At 43.0% G+C, this 9,941-nt stretch overlaps 2 long non-coding RNA genes across 3 annotated transcripts; both read left to right on the top strand.

Moving 5' to 3' along the window:
• Positions 1–624: 624 nt before the first annotated feature.
• Positions 625–5,141, top strand: LOC104585412. 2 transcript variants are annotated; one of them, XR_733229.3, is made up of 4 exons: positions 625–762; positions 832–1,024; positions 3,493–4,913; positions 4,999–5,141. It is a non-coding gene; the product is annotated as an uncharacterized LOC104585412 (long non-coding RNA). The 2 variants fall into 2 exon arrangements; XR_002960733.1 differs by having other exon boundaries at positions 3,493–5,135.
• An 833-nt stretch (positions 5,142–5,974) lies between these two features.
• LOC112269222 lies at positions 5,975–9,351 on the top strand. The gene is made up of 2 exons (XR_002960734.1): positions 5,975–6,746; positions 6,916–9,351. It is a non-coding gene; the product is annotated as an uncharacterized LOC112269222 (long non-coding RNA).
• The last annotated feature ends 590 nt before the right edge of the window (positions 9,352–9,941 follow it).

The following is a 9,941-nucleotide window of genomic DNA, read 5'->3' as shown; positions in this document are numbered from 1 at the left end:
GAGAAGGTTATTTCCAGGAAGCCTCAAATAGTCCATGCCAAGAAACAAATTATGAACCGGCGACGTTCTTTCAGTGTGAGTGGCGTGTCCGTCAACTACGAGTCTACGACACGCATGTGGTAACTTCGTCAATCTCAAGATCCCGCTGGCTCGGTCTCTCGAAGGTGCTCATAGGGGTAGGGTGACTATTCGTGCGTGTAACATACCACTTTTTGGAGTTCTTCAAAAGCTTTGCCTGAAAATGATGAATTAATCAGCTTAATTGGAAAATTTGTATAATCTTTGGTTTAAATTGAATTAACACCAACTATAATATAAACTGGTTCTCCTTCAATCTGTTGGTTTGTTATTATTTTATTTGAATTCTGAATATTCAAATATGCTTCTATGAATTCTACTGGTGTTTTCATAATTTGATTTTGTATTTAACTGAAGTTTATTCGATGTCATAGCTTCCTGTAAAAAGGAAAAGCCTTTTATTCTCTTTTTAGGCTTTGGGCTGAAATTTCCTTCTAGCTCATCTCCCTCGTGTCTCATTTTCCTGGCCCATCTCTTTCCCTGGCCCAACTCTCTCCTGACCGAGTCTCCCCAGCCCACCCGCACGCCCCAGCACTACTTTGATCGATCAAGGGCAGTTCGCCCCTCTCTTCCTCATCCAGAGCACACGCAACACAGCCGCCTCTCCTGCAACTGCCATCTCCAAGTACTCCGGCCGGTCACCCACAACACGAAGTCGTCGCTTCCCTCTTCTCCATCGCACAGGTTGCTCTGCTCCTCTCTGCACACATCGCCGTGACCCCCTCGCGTCCCTCATCTGCCCTAGCCCTGCAGGTCGCCATGGAAGCTGCCGACCGATTCCGGTGAACGAGGATGCTACAGGCTGAACCCTTGCATCGGGATCATCGTCTCATCTCCAGGAATCCGTTCAGACGATTCGTTGGTCAAGACGTCGGCCACATCTTCTTAATTTCGAGGTCCAAGTTGCCTTCATCCGGAACTTCCTCGTGAGATCTAGTCGTGCTTGGTGAGCCTCCGATCAATTCCTTCCTTATGCAATCCTAGTTTGGTCCGATAGATGTCCTAGACATGGCCTTTCGTTCAATGGTTCGCGTTGGCAGCGCTTTCTCGAAGTGGTGTCGGTCCTGGTCGGCATGGTCATGCCATTTCCGAAATTAGACATTGTTCCAGAGTTATTCCTTAGCGTCACAGTGTGCCATTCATCTCCAGTAGCCCAGAACAGCAAACGGAACTCCAATCCATTCACCACAGCCCCGACAACTTCAATGACATCGTGTCAATGACCGACATCGCCTTAGTTCTCCATATCCCATCCACAATCTGAACCCAAACCCAACATAGAAAAGTTTCCTTTTGACCTTAGAAATCCTCTGGTGGAATCGGATCCCAATTCCGATGTTTAGAAATTAAACTAGATTTAAAAAGATTTAAAAAGATGTCATTTAGATCAAAGTCATATATAATTTAAATTGTTTTTCATGCTTCATGTACATGTCTTGTTGCTGTAGCTTATATACATGTATAGGGTCTTTTTGTGAAGTTTATAGAATTTTATCACATGCCTAGTTGTGCGTTGGATTTATAAAGTAACATGTGTTGCTTGTCATATTTGTCCATTCATAGTTATGATATTTGCTTTAAATTACTATTGTGATACTTGTTAGTTGTGACATACATCATGTGTGCTGCGTGTATGTTTATAACGCGCACGGTGTATGTACGGTTTGGAGTATGGTTCATCCTTAATTAAGGTGTGACATGAAGATGTGTAAGCAAATCCCTTGTCAAGAAGTTGGGACCTATATCACGACTGTGATCGCTTTGGGTTGACGCTCTGCTTGACTTGTGGAAAGAGTGAGCTATATCACCCCGCATAGTCCACGACTATGATCGCTTTGGGTTGACGCTCCAAGCTCTCCAGGACCATATCACCCCACACAGTTCTCGAGCTGTGATCGCTTTGGGTTGAAGTCTTGGCTTATCATCAGTCACTTCTTAATCTTTGTATGAGACAAATTCCGAGCCCGATAGGTATCTATGCTAGCATGTGTGTTGCTTGATGTGTTTATCACCATGGTTTCGTTTGCTTGATTGTTTAGTACATGTATGATGGTTATTATCTAATGCATGATCAGGATTATAGTGTTGATTGAATTATCATTTGATGTCTCACATGCTGGTTCCCTTTTTAGTGCTATTAAGCATGTTATGATTTTCCTTGCTTATTAGGATTTCGTATATTCCATTCAGTGTGCTTCTACTATCATGCCTAATGATTGTTCTATTCTACTCGTTGTTCTATTATTGATCACATGGTTAGATTCTCTTTTATGGTTCATGCCATGCTCATATAATTAGTATATAATTTATAGAGTTACTTTATGCCTGTGTACCAAGTTTGTTATTGTTGTCGTAGCTGCATGAATCATGCCTTGCTGTTATTATTTTAACATGGTTAACTTGTTTGCACATAATACAATATATTAGCATCGAGTGTTCATTGCTTGTGTTACATACAGTGCTGAGCACATTTGATTACTGTTTGTCACTTAAGCTTTGTAGCATCATATGCACATCCATGGTTAGCCTCTTACTTGCTAGCGATACATGTTAGTTGTTAGTTGTTACTTGTTCCTGTATGTGCTAATATAGGGATGTTATTTCCTTGTACAATAACTTTCTGCCATGATGCTTACTGCTTGTATCATGTGTGTATGTTCATATTTTCACATAATAGCTTATTGTCATTGAAGGAGCATATATATATTCTAGAGTGCTTTATCCATATTAATTTTTTTCACATGATAGCATTGTTTGTTGTGGCTTCCAGCATGTAGATGATTGCTTGCAGATACATCCATATTATAAAGTTAAAATAATTAAGATGCATGTCTTAGTTGTAATTATATGCTCATGCTACTCGCATAGATTATGTGCTTTGTTTTACTTGTATAGAATCGTGTTGACATGCTTTACTCATAACTTATCTGATGTGATTATTTAATTGTTTACCTCTGAAATCATGCTTTGTATTCAACCATGCCTTGGATTATACCTTGTTCTGTTTTTATATATTTATCACATGGAGAGCAAGCTTAGCTTTATAATCCTTTCATTTCCTGCTGCATGCATGCTAGATGTTATTATCTCTGCTTGTAGTATGTTAGGAGTTGATTGCTACTTGCGAATTAGCATGATAATATGTATTGCCTTGTCCTGGAATGCTTAGCTTTATACTTTAGTATTTATTTTGATGCTAATTATAGGGTATGGCTGATCAGCTATATCCTTCCTTTCGGGTATATAATTATCCTTGTTAGAATCTGCCCCGCCATCCAGTCCTATCAAACTTGTTCCTACCCTTTCCAAATCAATTCTTGGCCTCGTTGTCTATTCGTTCTCTTATTTCTATTTCGTTTGACTTTATTGCTTTTGTATTTATTTTGTTTGTTCTTGTTGCGTTACGACGAATAGAGAGTGACGAGGTGGAACAACGACAGGAAGGTGAAGAAGAAGAATTCATCAACGAAGGCATGCCCCCTCCCCTTTCTCTTTGAACATATTTGACCTATGTTTTCAAATGGGCATTAGATAGTTATTTTATTGTTTTATAAACATGCATGCTATTTTATTCCTATAGCTAGTGTGTCGATTGACACTACCATGCTGCCATAATCTGCTTGTCGCCTTTCTCCTAATACCTGGAATAGTTTTATTTAGTATTCTTACACATAGTAGAATTGCTTAGTCTTGCTTAATAATTTAGTTCACATTGTTCCGAGTATGTGCGATCTCAAGTGAGTTATTCTTTTAAAACTGAATTATTGTGAGCATGTTGGATGCTGAGTGTGGTCGGACTTGTGCGACAAGTGCCGATGGTGTGTTTTAAAACTATTCTGGTTAACTTACCAAGGGTATGGTGGCATCGGATTGTTGGTGGAGTGGGTTAGAGTCCCTCGAGTTCGTGGTTTGCCGTTGTACCCTATAAGGGAAAATGCCTGATTTTTGCTTACTTCACCATACAAGTGCAACCACATGCCTAAATGGATATGGCGTACTGACTAGGTTAGCGTGAATTGGTGGCGTCTCAGCCAAGTGGTTGTTTGGGTCTTGCGATTTGAGACTTGGGGGACTTGCAATCCCTGGCAGCATGATGGCTGTAGTTGTTGGCGCAAGAGGGGCTTGGAGCAGGTGCGATATCACCTCCGACTGGGAAACCTTAGCGAGCTGAGACAATACCATGAAAAGTTAATTGAAAGGTCACGTAATCGATGCCATTGCTACTCTGTTTTGGAGGACAGCAATGGGGTAACACGTCGGTTTCTTGTGGGTCCAGTGTACAACCTCTGCGGAGTGTAAAACTATTCGAATAGCCGTGTCAGCGGTTAATGGACGAGTGAAGTTGCATCTTGGGTTATCTACCTGTCATCTCTCTATTTCTGGTGTTGGTGTGTGAGTGTGTTGGATCGACAGAGGTCGATTGTGCAGTTGGGTCATGTGGATCCCGCCGCTTATCCGGTGTCGTTGTTGAGCGTCATTGGATTGATTACCATATAAAACTTGTTTTGGTGCAAAACCGCTTTCATCAAAATTATTGTTGTATTTCAAACAAAATTGCTTTTATGCAAAAGAGCCATATAGCCTTCCATTGCAGCCTTACATGTAGTTATTCAGGTTTCCCGAGGGGGCACGCTGAGTACGTAATGTACTCATCGCATTGCATTTTGTTGATATACAAAGTTCCATGAAGATGAAGATGCCGAGTACATCTACTAGGAGGATCCCGACGTGAGGTCACATGGACTACCTCGATTGCCTGTGGCTGAGATGGAGTCTCTACGCATTTTATTCCGCTGATTTTTTTATTGTATTAATGTCATGAGACATTGCACTTTGTAAGTCTTTTGGCATATTTATAGTAAAGTTTATTTTATCTTTAGTTTGTTGTGCAATGGTACTCATTTTGTATGTGTTCATCAGCTTGATCCTGTACTGATGAAGTTAAACACATGGAGGGTCTGGAAGTTGATTCCGGCTTCTTCACGGTGCGTGGTTGTGACTTGTGAGTGTCTGCGTCTGTACTATTTTTTCTAAATAAATATAAAAAACTTTTTTCACTCTAATGGTATTGGTGATATTTTTTGGTTAAATATCAGGTACTGAATTTTAAAATAAGTAATTCAGTAGAAAAATACTTCAGTGGATATATTTGTCTTCCAATTTTTTGTTAAAACCTCTCCTACATAATCAGAAGCTCAGTGCCATTTATCCACCCAGTACTAAAAATTGATCCATCTTGACTCACCGAACTTATTTGATGGAGCAGTTTTGCTGCTTTAAACGAACTTTAATTCTTGTTCTGGATTACACTGTGACAGACACAAACGCTAGCTTTCAAGGAAAACATCTACGGACAGTAGTATATTAGTCAAGTCAAATATGTCAATTTTAGGTTAGCCAATTAGCAAAATCAAGTATGAGAAATTTCACACTGCAGAGTAAGAACATCTGACAAAATTGACCTGAAGTCCATTGTCATTCTCAGTAGAAATACCACAAATGATTATCTACAATCTACAACATATTGTGCATCTAAAGACTCCGACGATAAAGAAAATACCATCTTAGCCGTAGCACTTCTAGCTGGACCAGAATAACCGAGGATGGAGAGAAGGAAGAAAGGGAAAAAGCTGAAGGAAGATGAACCAGCTTACCTCGTGAAAAAGGGACACGACCTCGTCAGCGAGCACGCGCTTGCTAGGGCGCAGTTTTGCTCGGTGACGGCGGAGGCGGTTCCGGCTGGGACCTCCGCGACAACGGCAGGTCAGCGCAACGGCAAGGTCACCGGGTCGGGTCTCGAGCGAGGAGGAGACGGACGGAGGGGGAGAGAGAGAGAGGCGGCAACCGCTGGGATCTCACGCCATGGTTTGATTTTGGTTTCCCGGTGCGACTGCGAGAAGGGAGGCGGCTCTGATCAGGCTGGGCGACGCGGAGCGGCAGAGCCGTCGGGCTGGGCGGCACGGAGCGGCGTCGGCGCCGGGTGGCACAGCGAAAGAGGCGGCGGGCATGACGGGGCGTTTTTTTTTTCCTCGCGAACCGGAAAGAAAATGTTTCGACAGAGAGGCAGTGTTTTTTTCCCAGGCCGTGCCACCCTGGGTAATTTGGGCTACGGCTTGTGCCGTCACCACCAACTCCAATTTAATACTTCCTCCGTTCTAAAATACAGTTCATATAGATTTGTGTATTTGGACCAAAACACCACTCATTTCTAGTGCCTGACCATTCATATTGAGTCAATAATAAATGAACATAAGTAGTTATTGGCTGGGTGCGGATACCAAGAAAAAAAATAAGATGTATTATGAAAGAAATGAAAAAAATCTATACACGTTGTATTGTGAAACGGAAAGAGCAGATAATAATAGATATATAAAACGGTGAACTCATGTTATGCTCTTTGGTCGTTGGATCTTAACCACAGTATTAGCATATTTTAGAGTACAACAGATTCATATATTAGTATTATCCAACTATAAACCTGTTGATATTAGCATGGTGCAGATGAGTCTATTAGCATGGTGCAGACTAGGCGCCTCCCGGGCGGTACTTAGCGCACTGAGACGCGACAGTAAAGGCATAGGCTGGTTTTGACGGGAAGGTTGGCAGGTGTTTTACACTGGGCCATGACGCTCAAAGCAAGCATGGAGCAAAGAAGGGCAAAAGAGCAGGTTAGACACATATTTCTCTTCTCTAAAGGCGGGAGAATCTGAGCCCCTTTCAGTGCCTCTACGTGTTCTTATCCCCACCGTTGCTCACTTCTGATCTCTGCCGTTCGTTGTTTTCTTCTTCACCGCCCGATTTGGTCCGTTGGTTGATCTGGACCCGTCCCTCTTCTAGCGCCGCCACCGCCGTTGTCTGCTTCCCGTCAGTCCGGCTCTCTCCGGCCAACTTGCCGCCGCCGCCTCCCCTCTCTCCGCAGCGCCGCCGCCCGTGGTCTTTCCCGCGGTGGATCTCACACGGTCACACCCCCCAGAGCGACACGGCTGACGGCGGCACGTCCGTCCCCGAGAAGCTTCCCGCCGTCCTTCTTATCTACCCATCTCCACGTGCGTCGGAGATCTTGCCTTGGTGCAGGAGAGATGAAGCTTATGGCGCCACCCGTGCTGAAGCCTTCGTCATCCGGCGCATGCGGCTCCTCCACGTCGTCCGACGGCGGCGGGCCTGGCTCCGAGGCATTCCTGCTAGCGAATGCCACATACGTCAGCCACTTCGGGTACTTTCAGCATGGCGCCCCCCGCGAGTTCATCGTCTTCGTTGTGCGCACTGTCGCCCAACGCACCCAGCCCGGCCAGCACGAAGGTAACTACCCCCTCCCAGATCTGCCTCCCGCTACCCAGGTCAACCTTTTCAGGTTAACACCCAAAGAACGCAGATGTTCCTCTGCCCGAAATGCTATATGTAATACTGAGTATTTGATTTAGTGATGAAATCTGGATGATAAATAAAATAGAATGCAGATTTATCAATGAAATTAGAATGTTGATGATAACATTTGATTTCACCCCCATTCTGTACTACTCTATTTGTCGTAGCAAAGAAGCCAGTTCGGCTCTGGCCCTTTGTCGCTGCGTATACCCCTTCCTTGCTCTTCGCAAGACTTGTTTACCTAGTTCCTCTCAAAATTTGACACATTGGTGTCATGGATTTATACAATGTGTGGATTTATCCAGTCTATTGATCTACGTGGTCCTTTGATCTCAGCAATCCTCATCCTGCATCAGTTACGTTTATATTCTATTGCTAATGTTCATCTGTCATACCTTTCCTGGGATTGAAATCTCCTTCAGCAGATCAGTGGTTCATCGCGCTCAAAGAACTATATTTGTTCATATATGTGAGATGCCCATTCATGTGAAACATCAGCGGAACTGAAGGAGATCATCGGTTCATTGCTGTCAAAGAACTGTACATGTTCATACGTGTGAGATGTCCATTCAGGAGAAACATCAGCGGAACTATAGCTCTTTTCTTTTTCTTCTCCACTTTCATTACCTATTAACTTCATAAGACCTGCCTCTTTATGTCTTTCGTAGTTGAAGCAAGCAAAGCTCAATAATGCAATTGATCATTGACAATTTTTGCTACTGTGCAGGTATTAGTAGGCAATTGTCCAGTTTTGCAGGATGTATCTGGCATGCTCTTTGTCATATCCTTTCTCTAAATTAATGACATGCTGAAATCTCCAACTCTCATTGCTTCAAAATATTACTGCTCTATCTCATAAGTAAAGGTAAAGATCTCTTTGTATGGAAACTTCTTCACTGAAAGTTAGTTGTTTCATAATGCAATGATCCTGTAACTACAGGTGGCATTGCCATTCAAATTGTTCTACTAGAAAATTGGATAGGGTAAAATATAGAGAAGAAAAATGATTCACTGAAACATTCCGTAGAATTCATGCAACCATGGAATTATTTGTATTTTACAATGTTGGCCTAACATCAATGGTATGCACCCCAAGAAATAAAACACATGTGTAGCAAATTATTGAAAATTGCTTTCTTAGGCTGAATATCTAAGATTGTATACCTATAATTCATAAACTGATGTAAATATTGGGCCATAATCAACAAAGGAACTTCATGGAATATTTTTTGGTTTCCTTCTCTTTCTCATGCTCGGGTCTGCCTTTGTCTGTCTAAATATGGTGTTCTTTGGCACATATTATCCTTGGGTGCATCATCTATCGATCTGCATCCCGCGGACCAGTGAGTTCTGCCTTCTTGGTGAGTGGTTATAGTGTCTTCCGCCACGTATTTTATCGGGTAATTTTACTTGTGGATTTTAGCTTGCCAAACTAACAGAGTAACAGATCCCATCATAGATATTTGGGTAGTTAATATTGTACCGATTTAGTATCGTATCGACTCTCCCGGCTGACGACGACAGCAATCCTGCCCTCCAAAGAGGTTGTGCGTGTAAGTGTAACTTCAAATTTCTCTCAAGTCCAAATTTCAAATCATGTTCCAGTTTCTTAACTTTTGCCTAATGCATGTTTACTTCCTTTGTGAGATATGTTCTAGGTATACATTTCATGTTCATTGTAGTGTTATTTTTGTTCCAGTCAAATGAATAGCACCCTGCGGAGCCAGCTCCAACTCATGTCACTTTCAACGTACATGTTGAACCTCAAATGGTAGCATCTTTGATGTGTTTGCTTAACCTGAAAGACACCGGAACCCTGAAGCACCCTGACATAACTGAGTATTGAAAAATCGCAAAACATTGTATTTCCCCATTTCATGATTACATATACTAATTGTTCATTTCTTATTTGTCCACTTCACCTCGACAGCAACTATCCAACATGTTAGAAGTAAGTACGAGACTGACCAGTACCATAGTTCTAGGACCAAAAGAAAATAAAAATAACACACAGATCGTGGGGCCGCAGCAAAGCGCGGTACCCCATCTAGTAGTATTAAGGGATAAAGTTGGCCATACTAATTTAGAATTTTTTGCTGCTTTGGCCTCCTGCCCAACAGAATTGTCAAAACTAGACCCTTCTCAAATCTATTGACAAAACTAGCCTGACGGAATGCCTAGCAACTGCCACGTGGTACTTGCCGTTCACTCAAAAGGTGGATGAAGATTTCCGCCAACTGCGACGGCGAGAAGGCCTTATGTCCATTCAGGTAGGCGGAAAGAGAGCTGGGCCCGAGAGGCTGATTTCCATAAGCGAGGCAGTCATCTGATCCATTCCAACGTCCCGTGCGAGCGCTTGGCGAGCGGCGGCTCAAGACATCGGCCTCAGCAGTCAGCACGGAGCTTGGTGTTGGCGTTTGGTGATCGCACCGCAGTCCGCAGTCCGCAGCCCGCAGGCGGTCGGCGAGGACGTCGAGGTGCGCAAGCATGAGCGGACT

The sequence above is a fragment of the Brachypodium distachyon genome, chromosome 5, assembly GCF_000005505.3.
Source record: "Brachypodium distachyon strain Bd21 chromosome 5, Brachypodium_distachyon_v3.0, whole genome shotgun sequence".
Taxonomy (NCBI): domain Eukaryota; kingdom Viridiplantae; phylum Streptophyta; class Magnoliopsida; order Poales; family Poaceae; genus Brachypodium; species Brachypodium distachyon.
The sequence above is the reverse complement of the archived record's forward strand: the minus strand, read 5'-3'. Positions and strand labels throughout refer to the sequence as shown.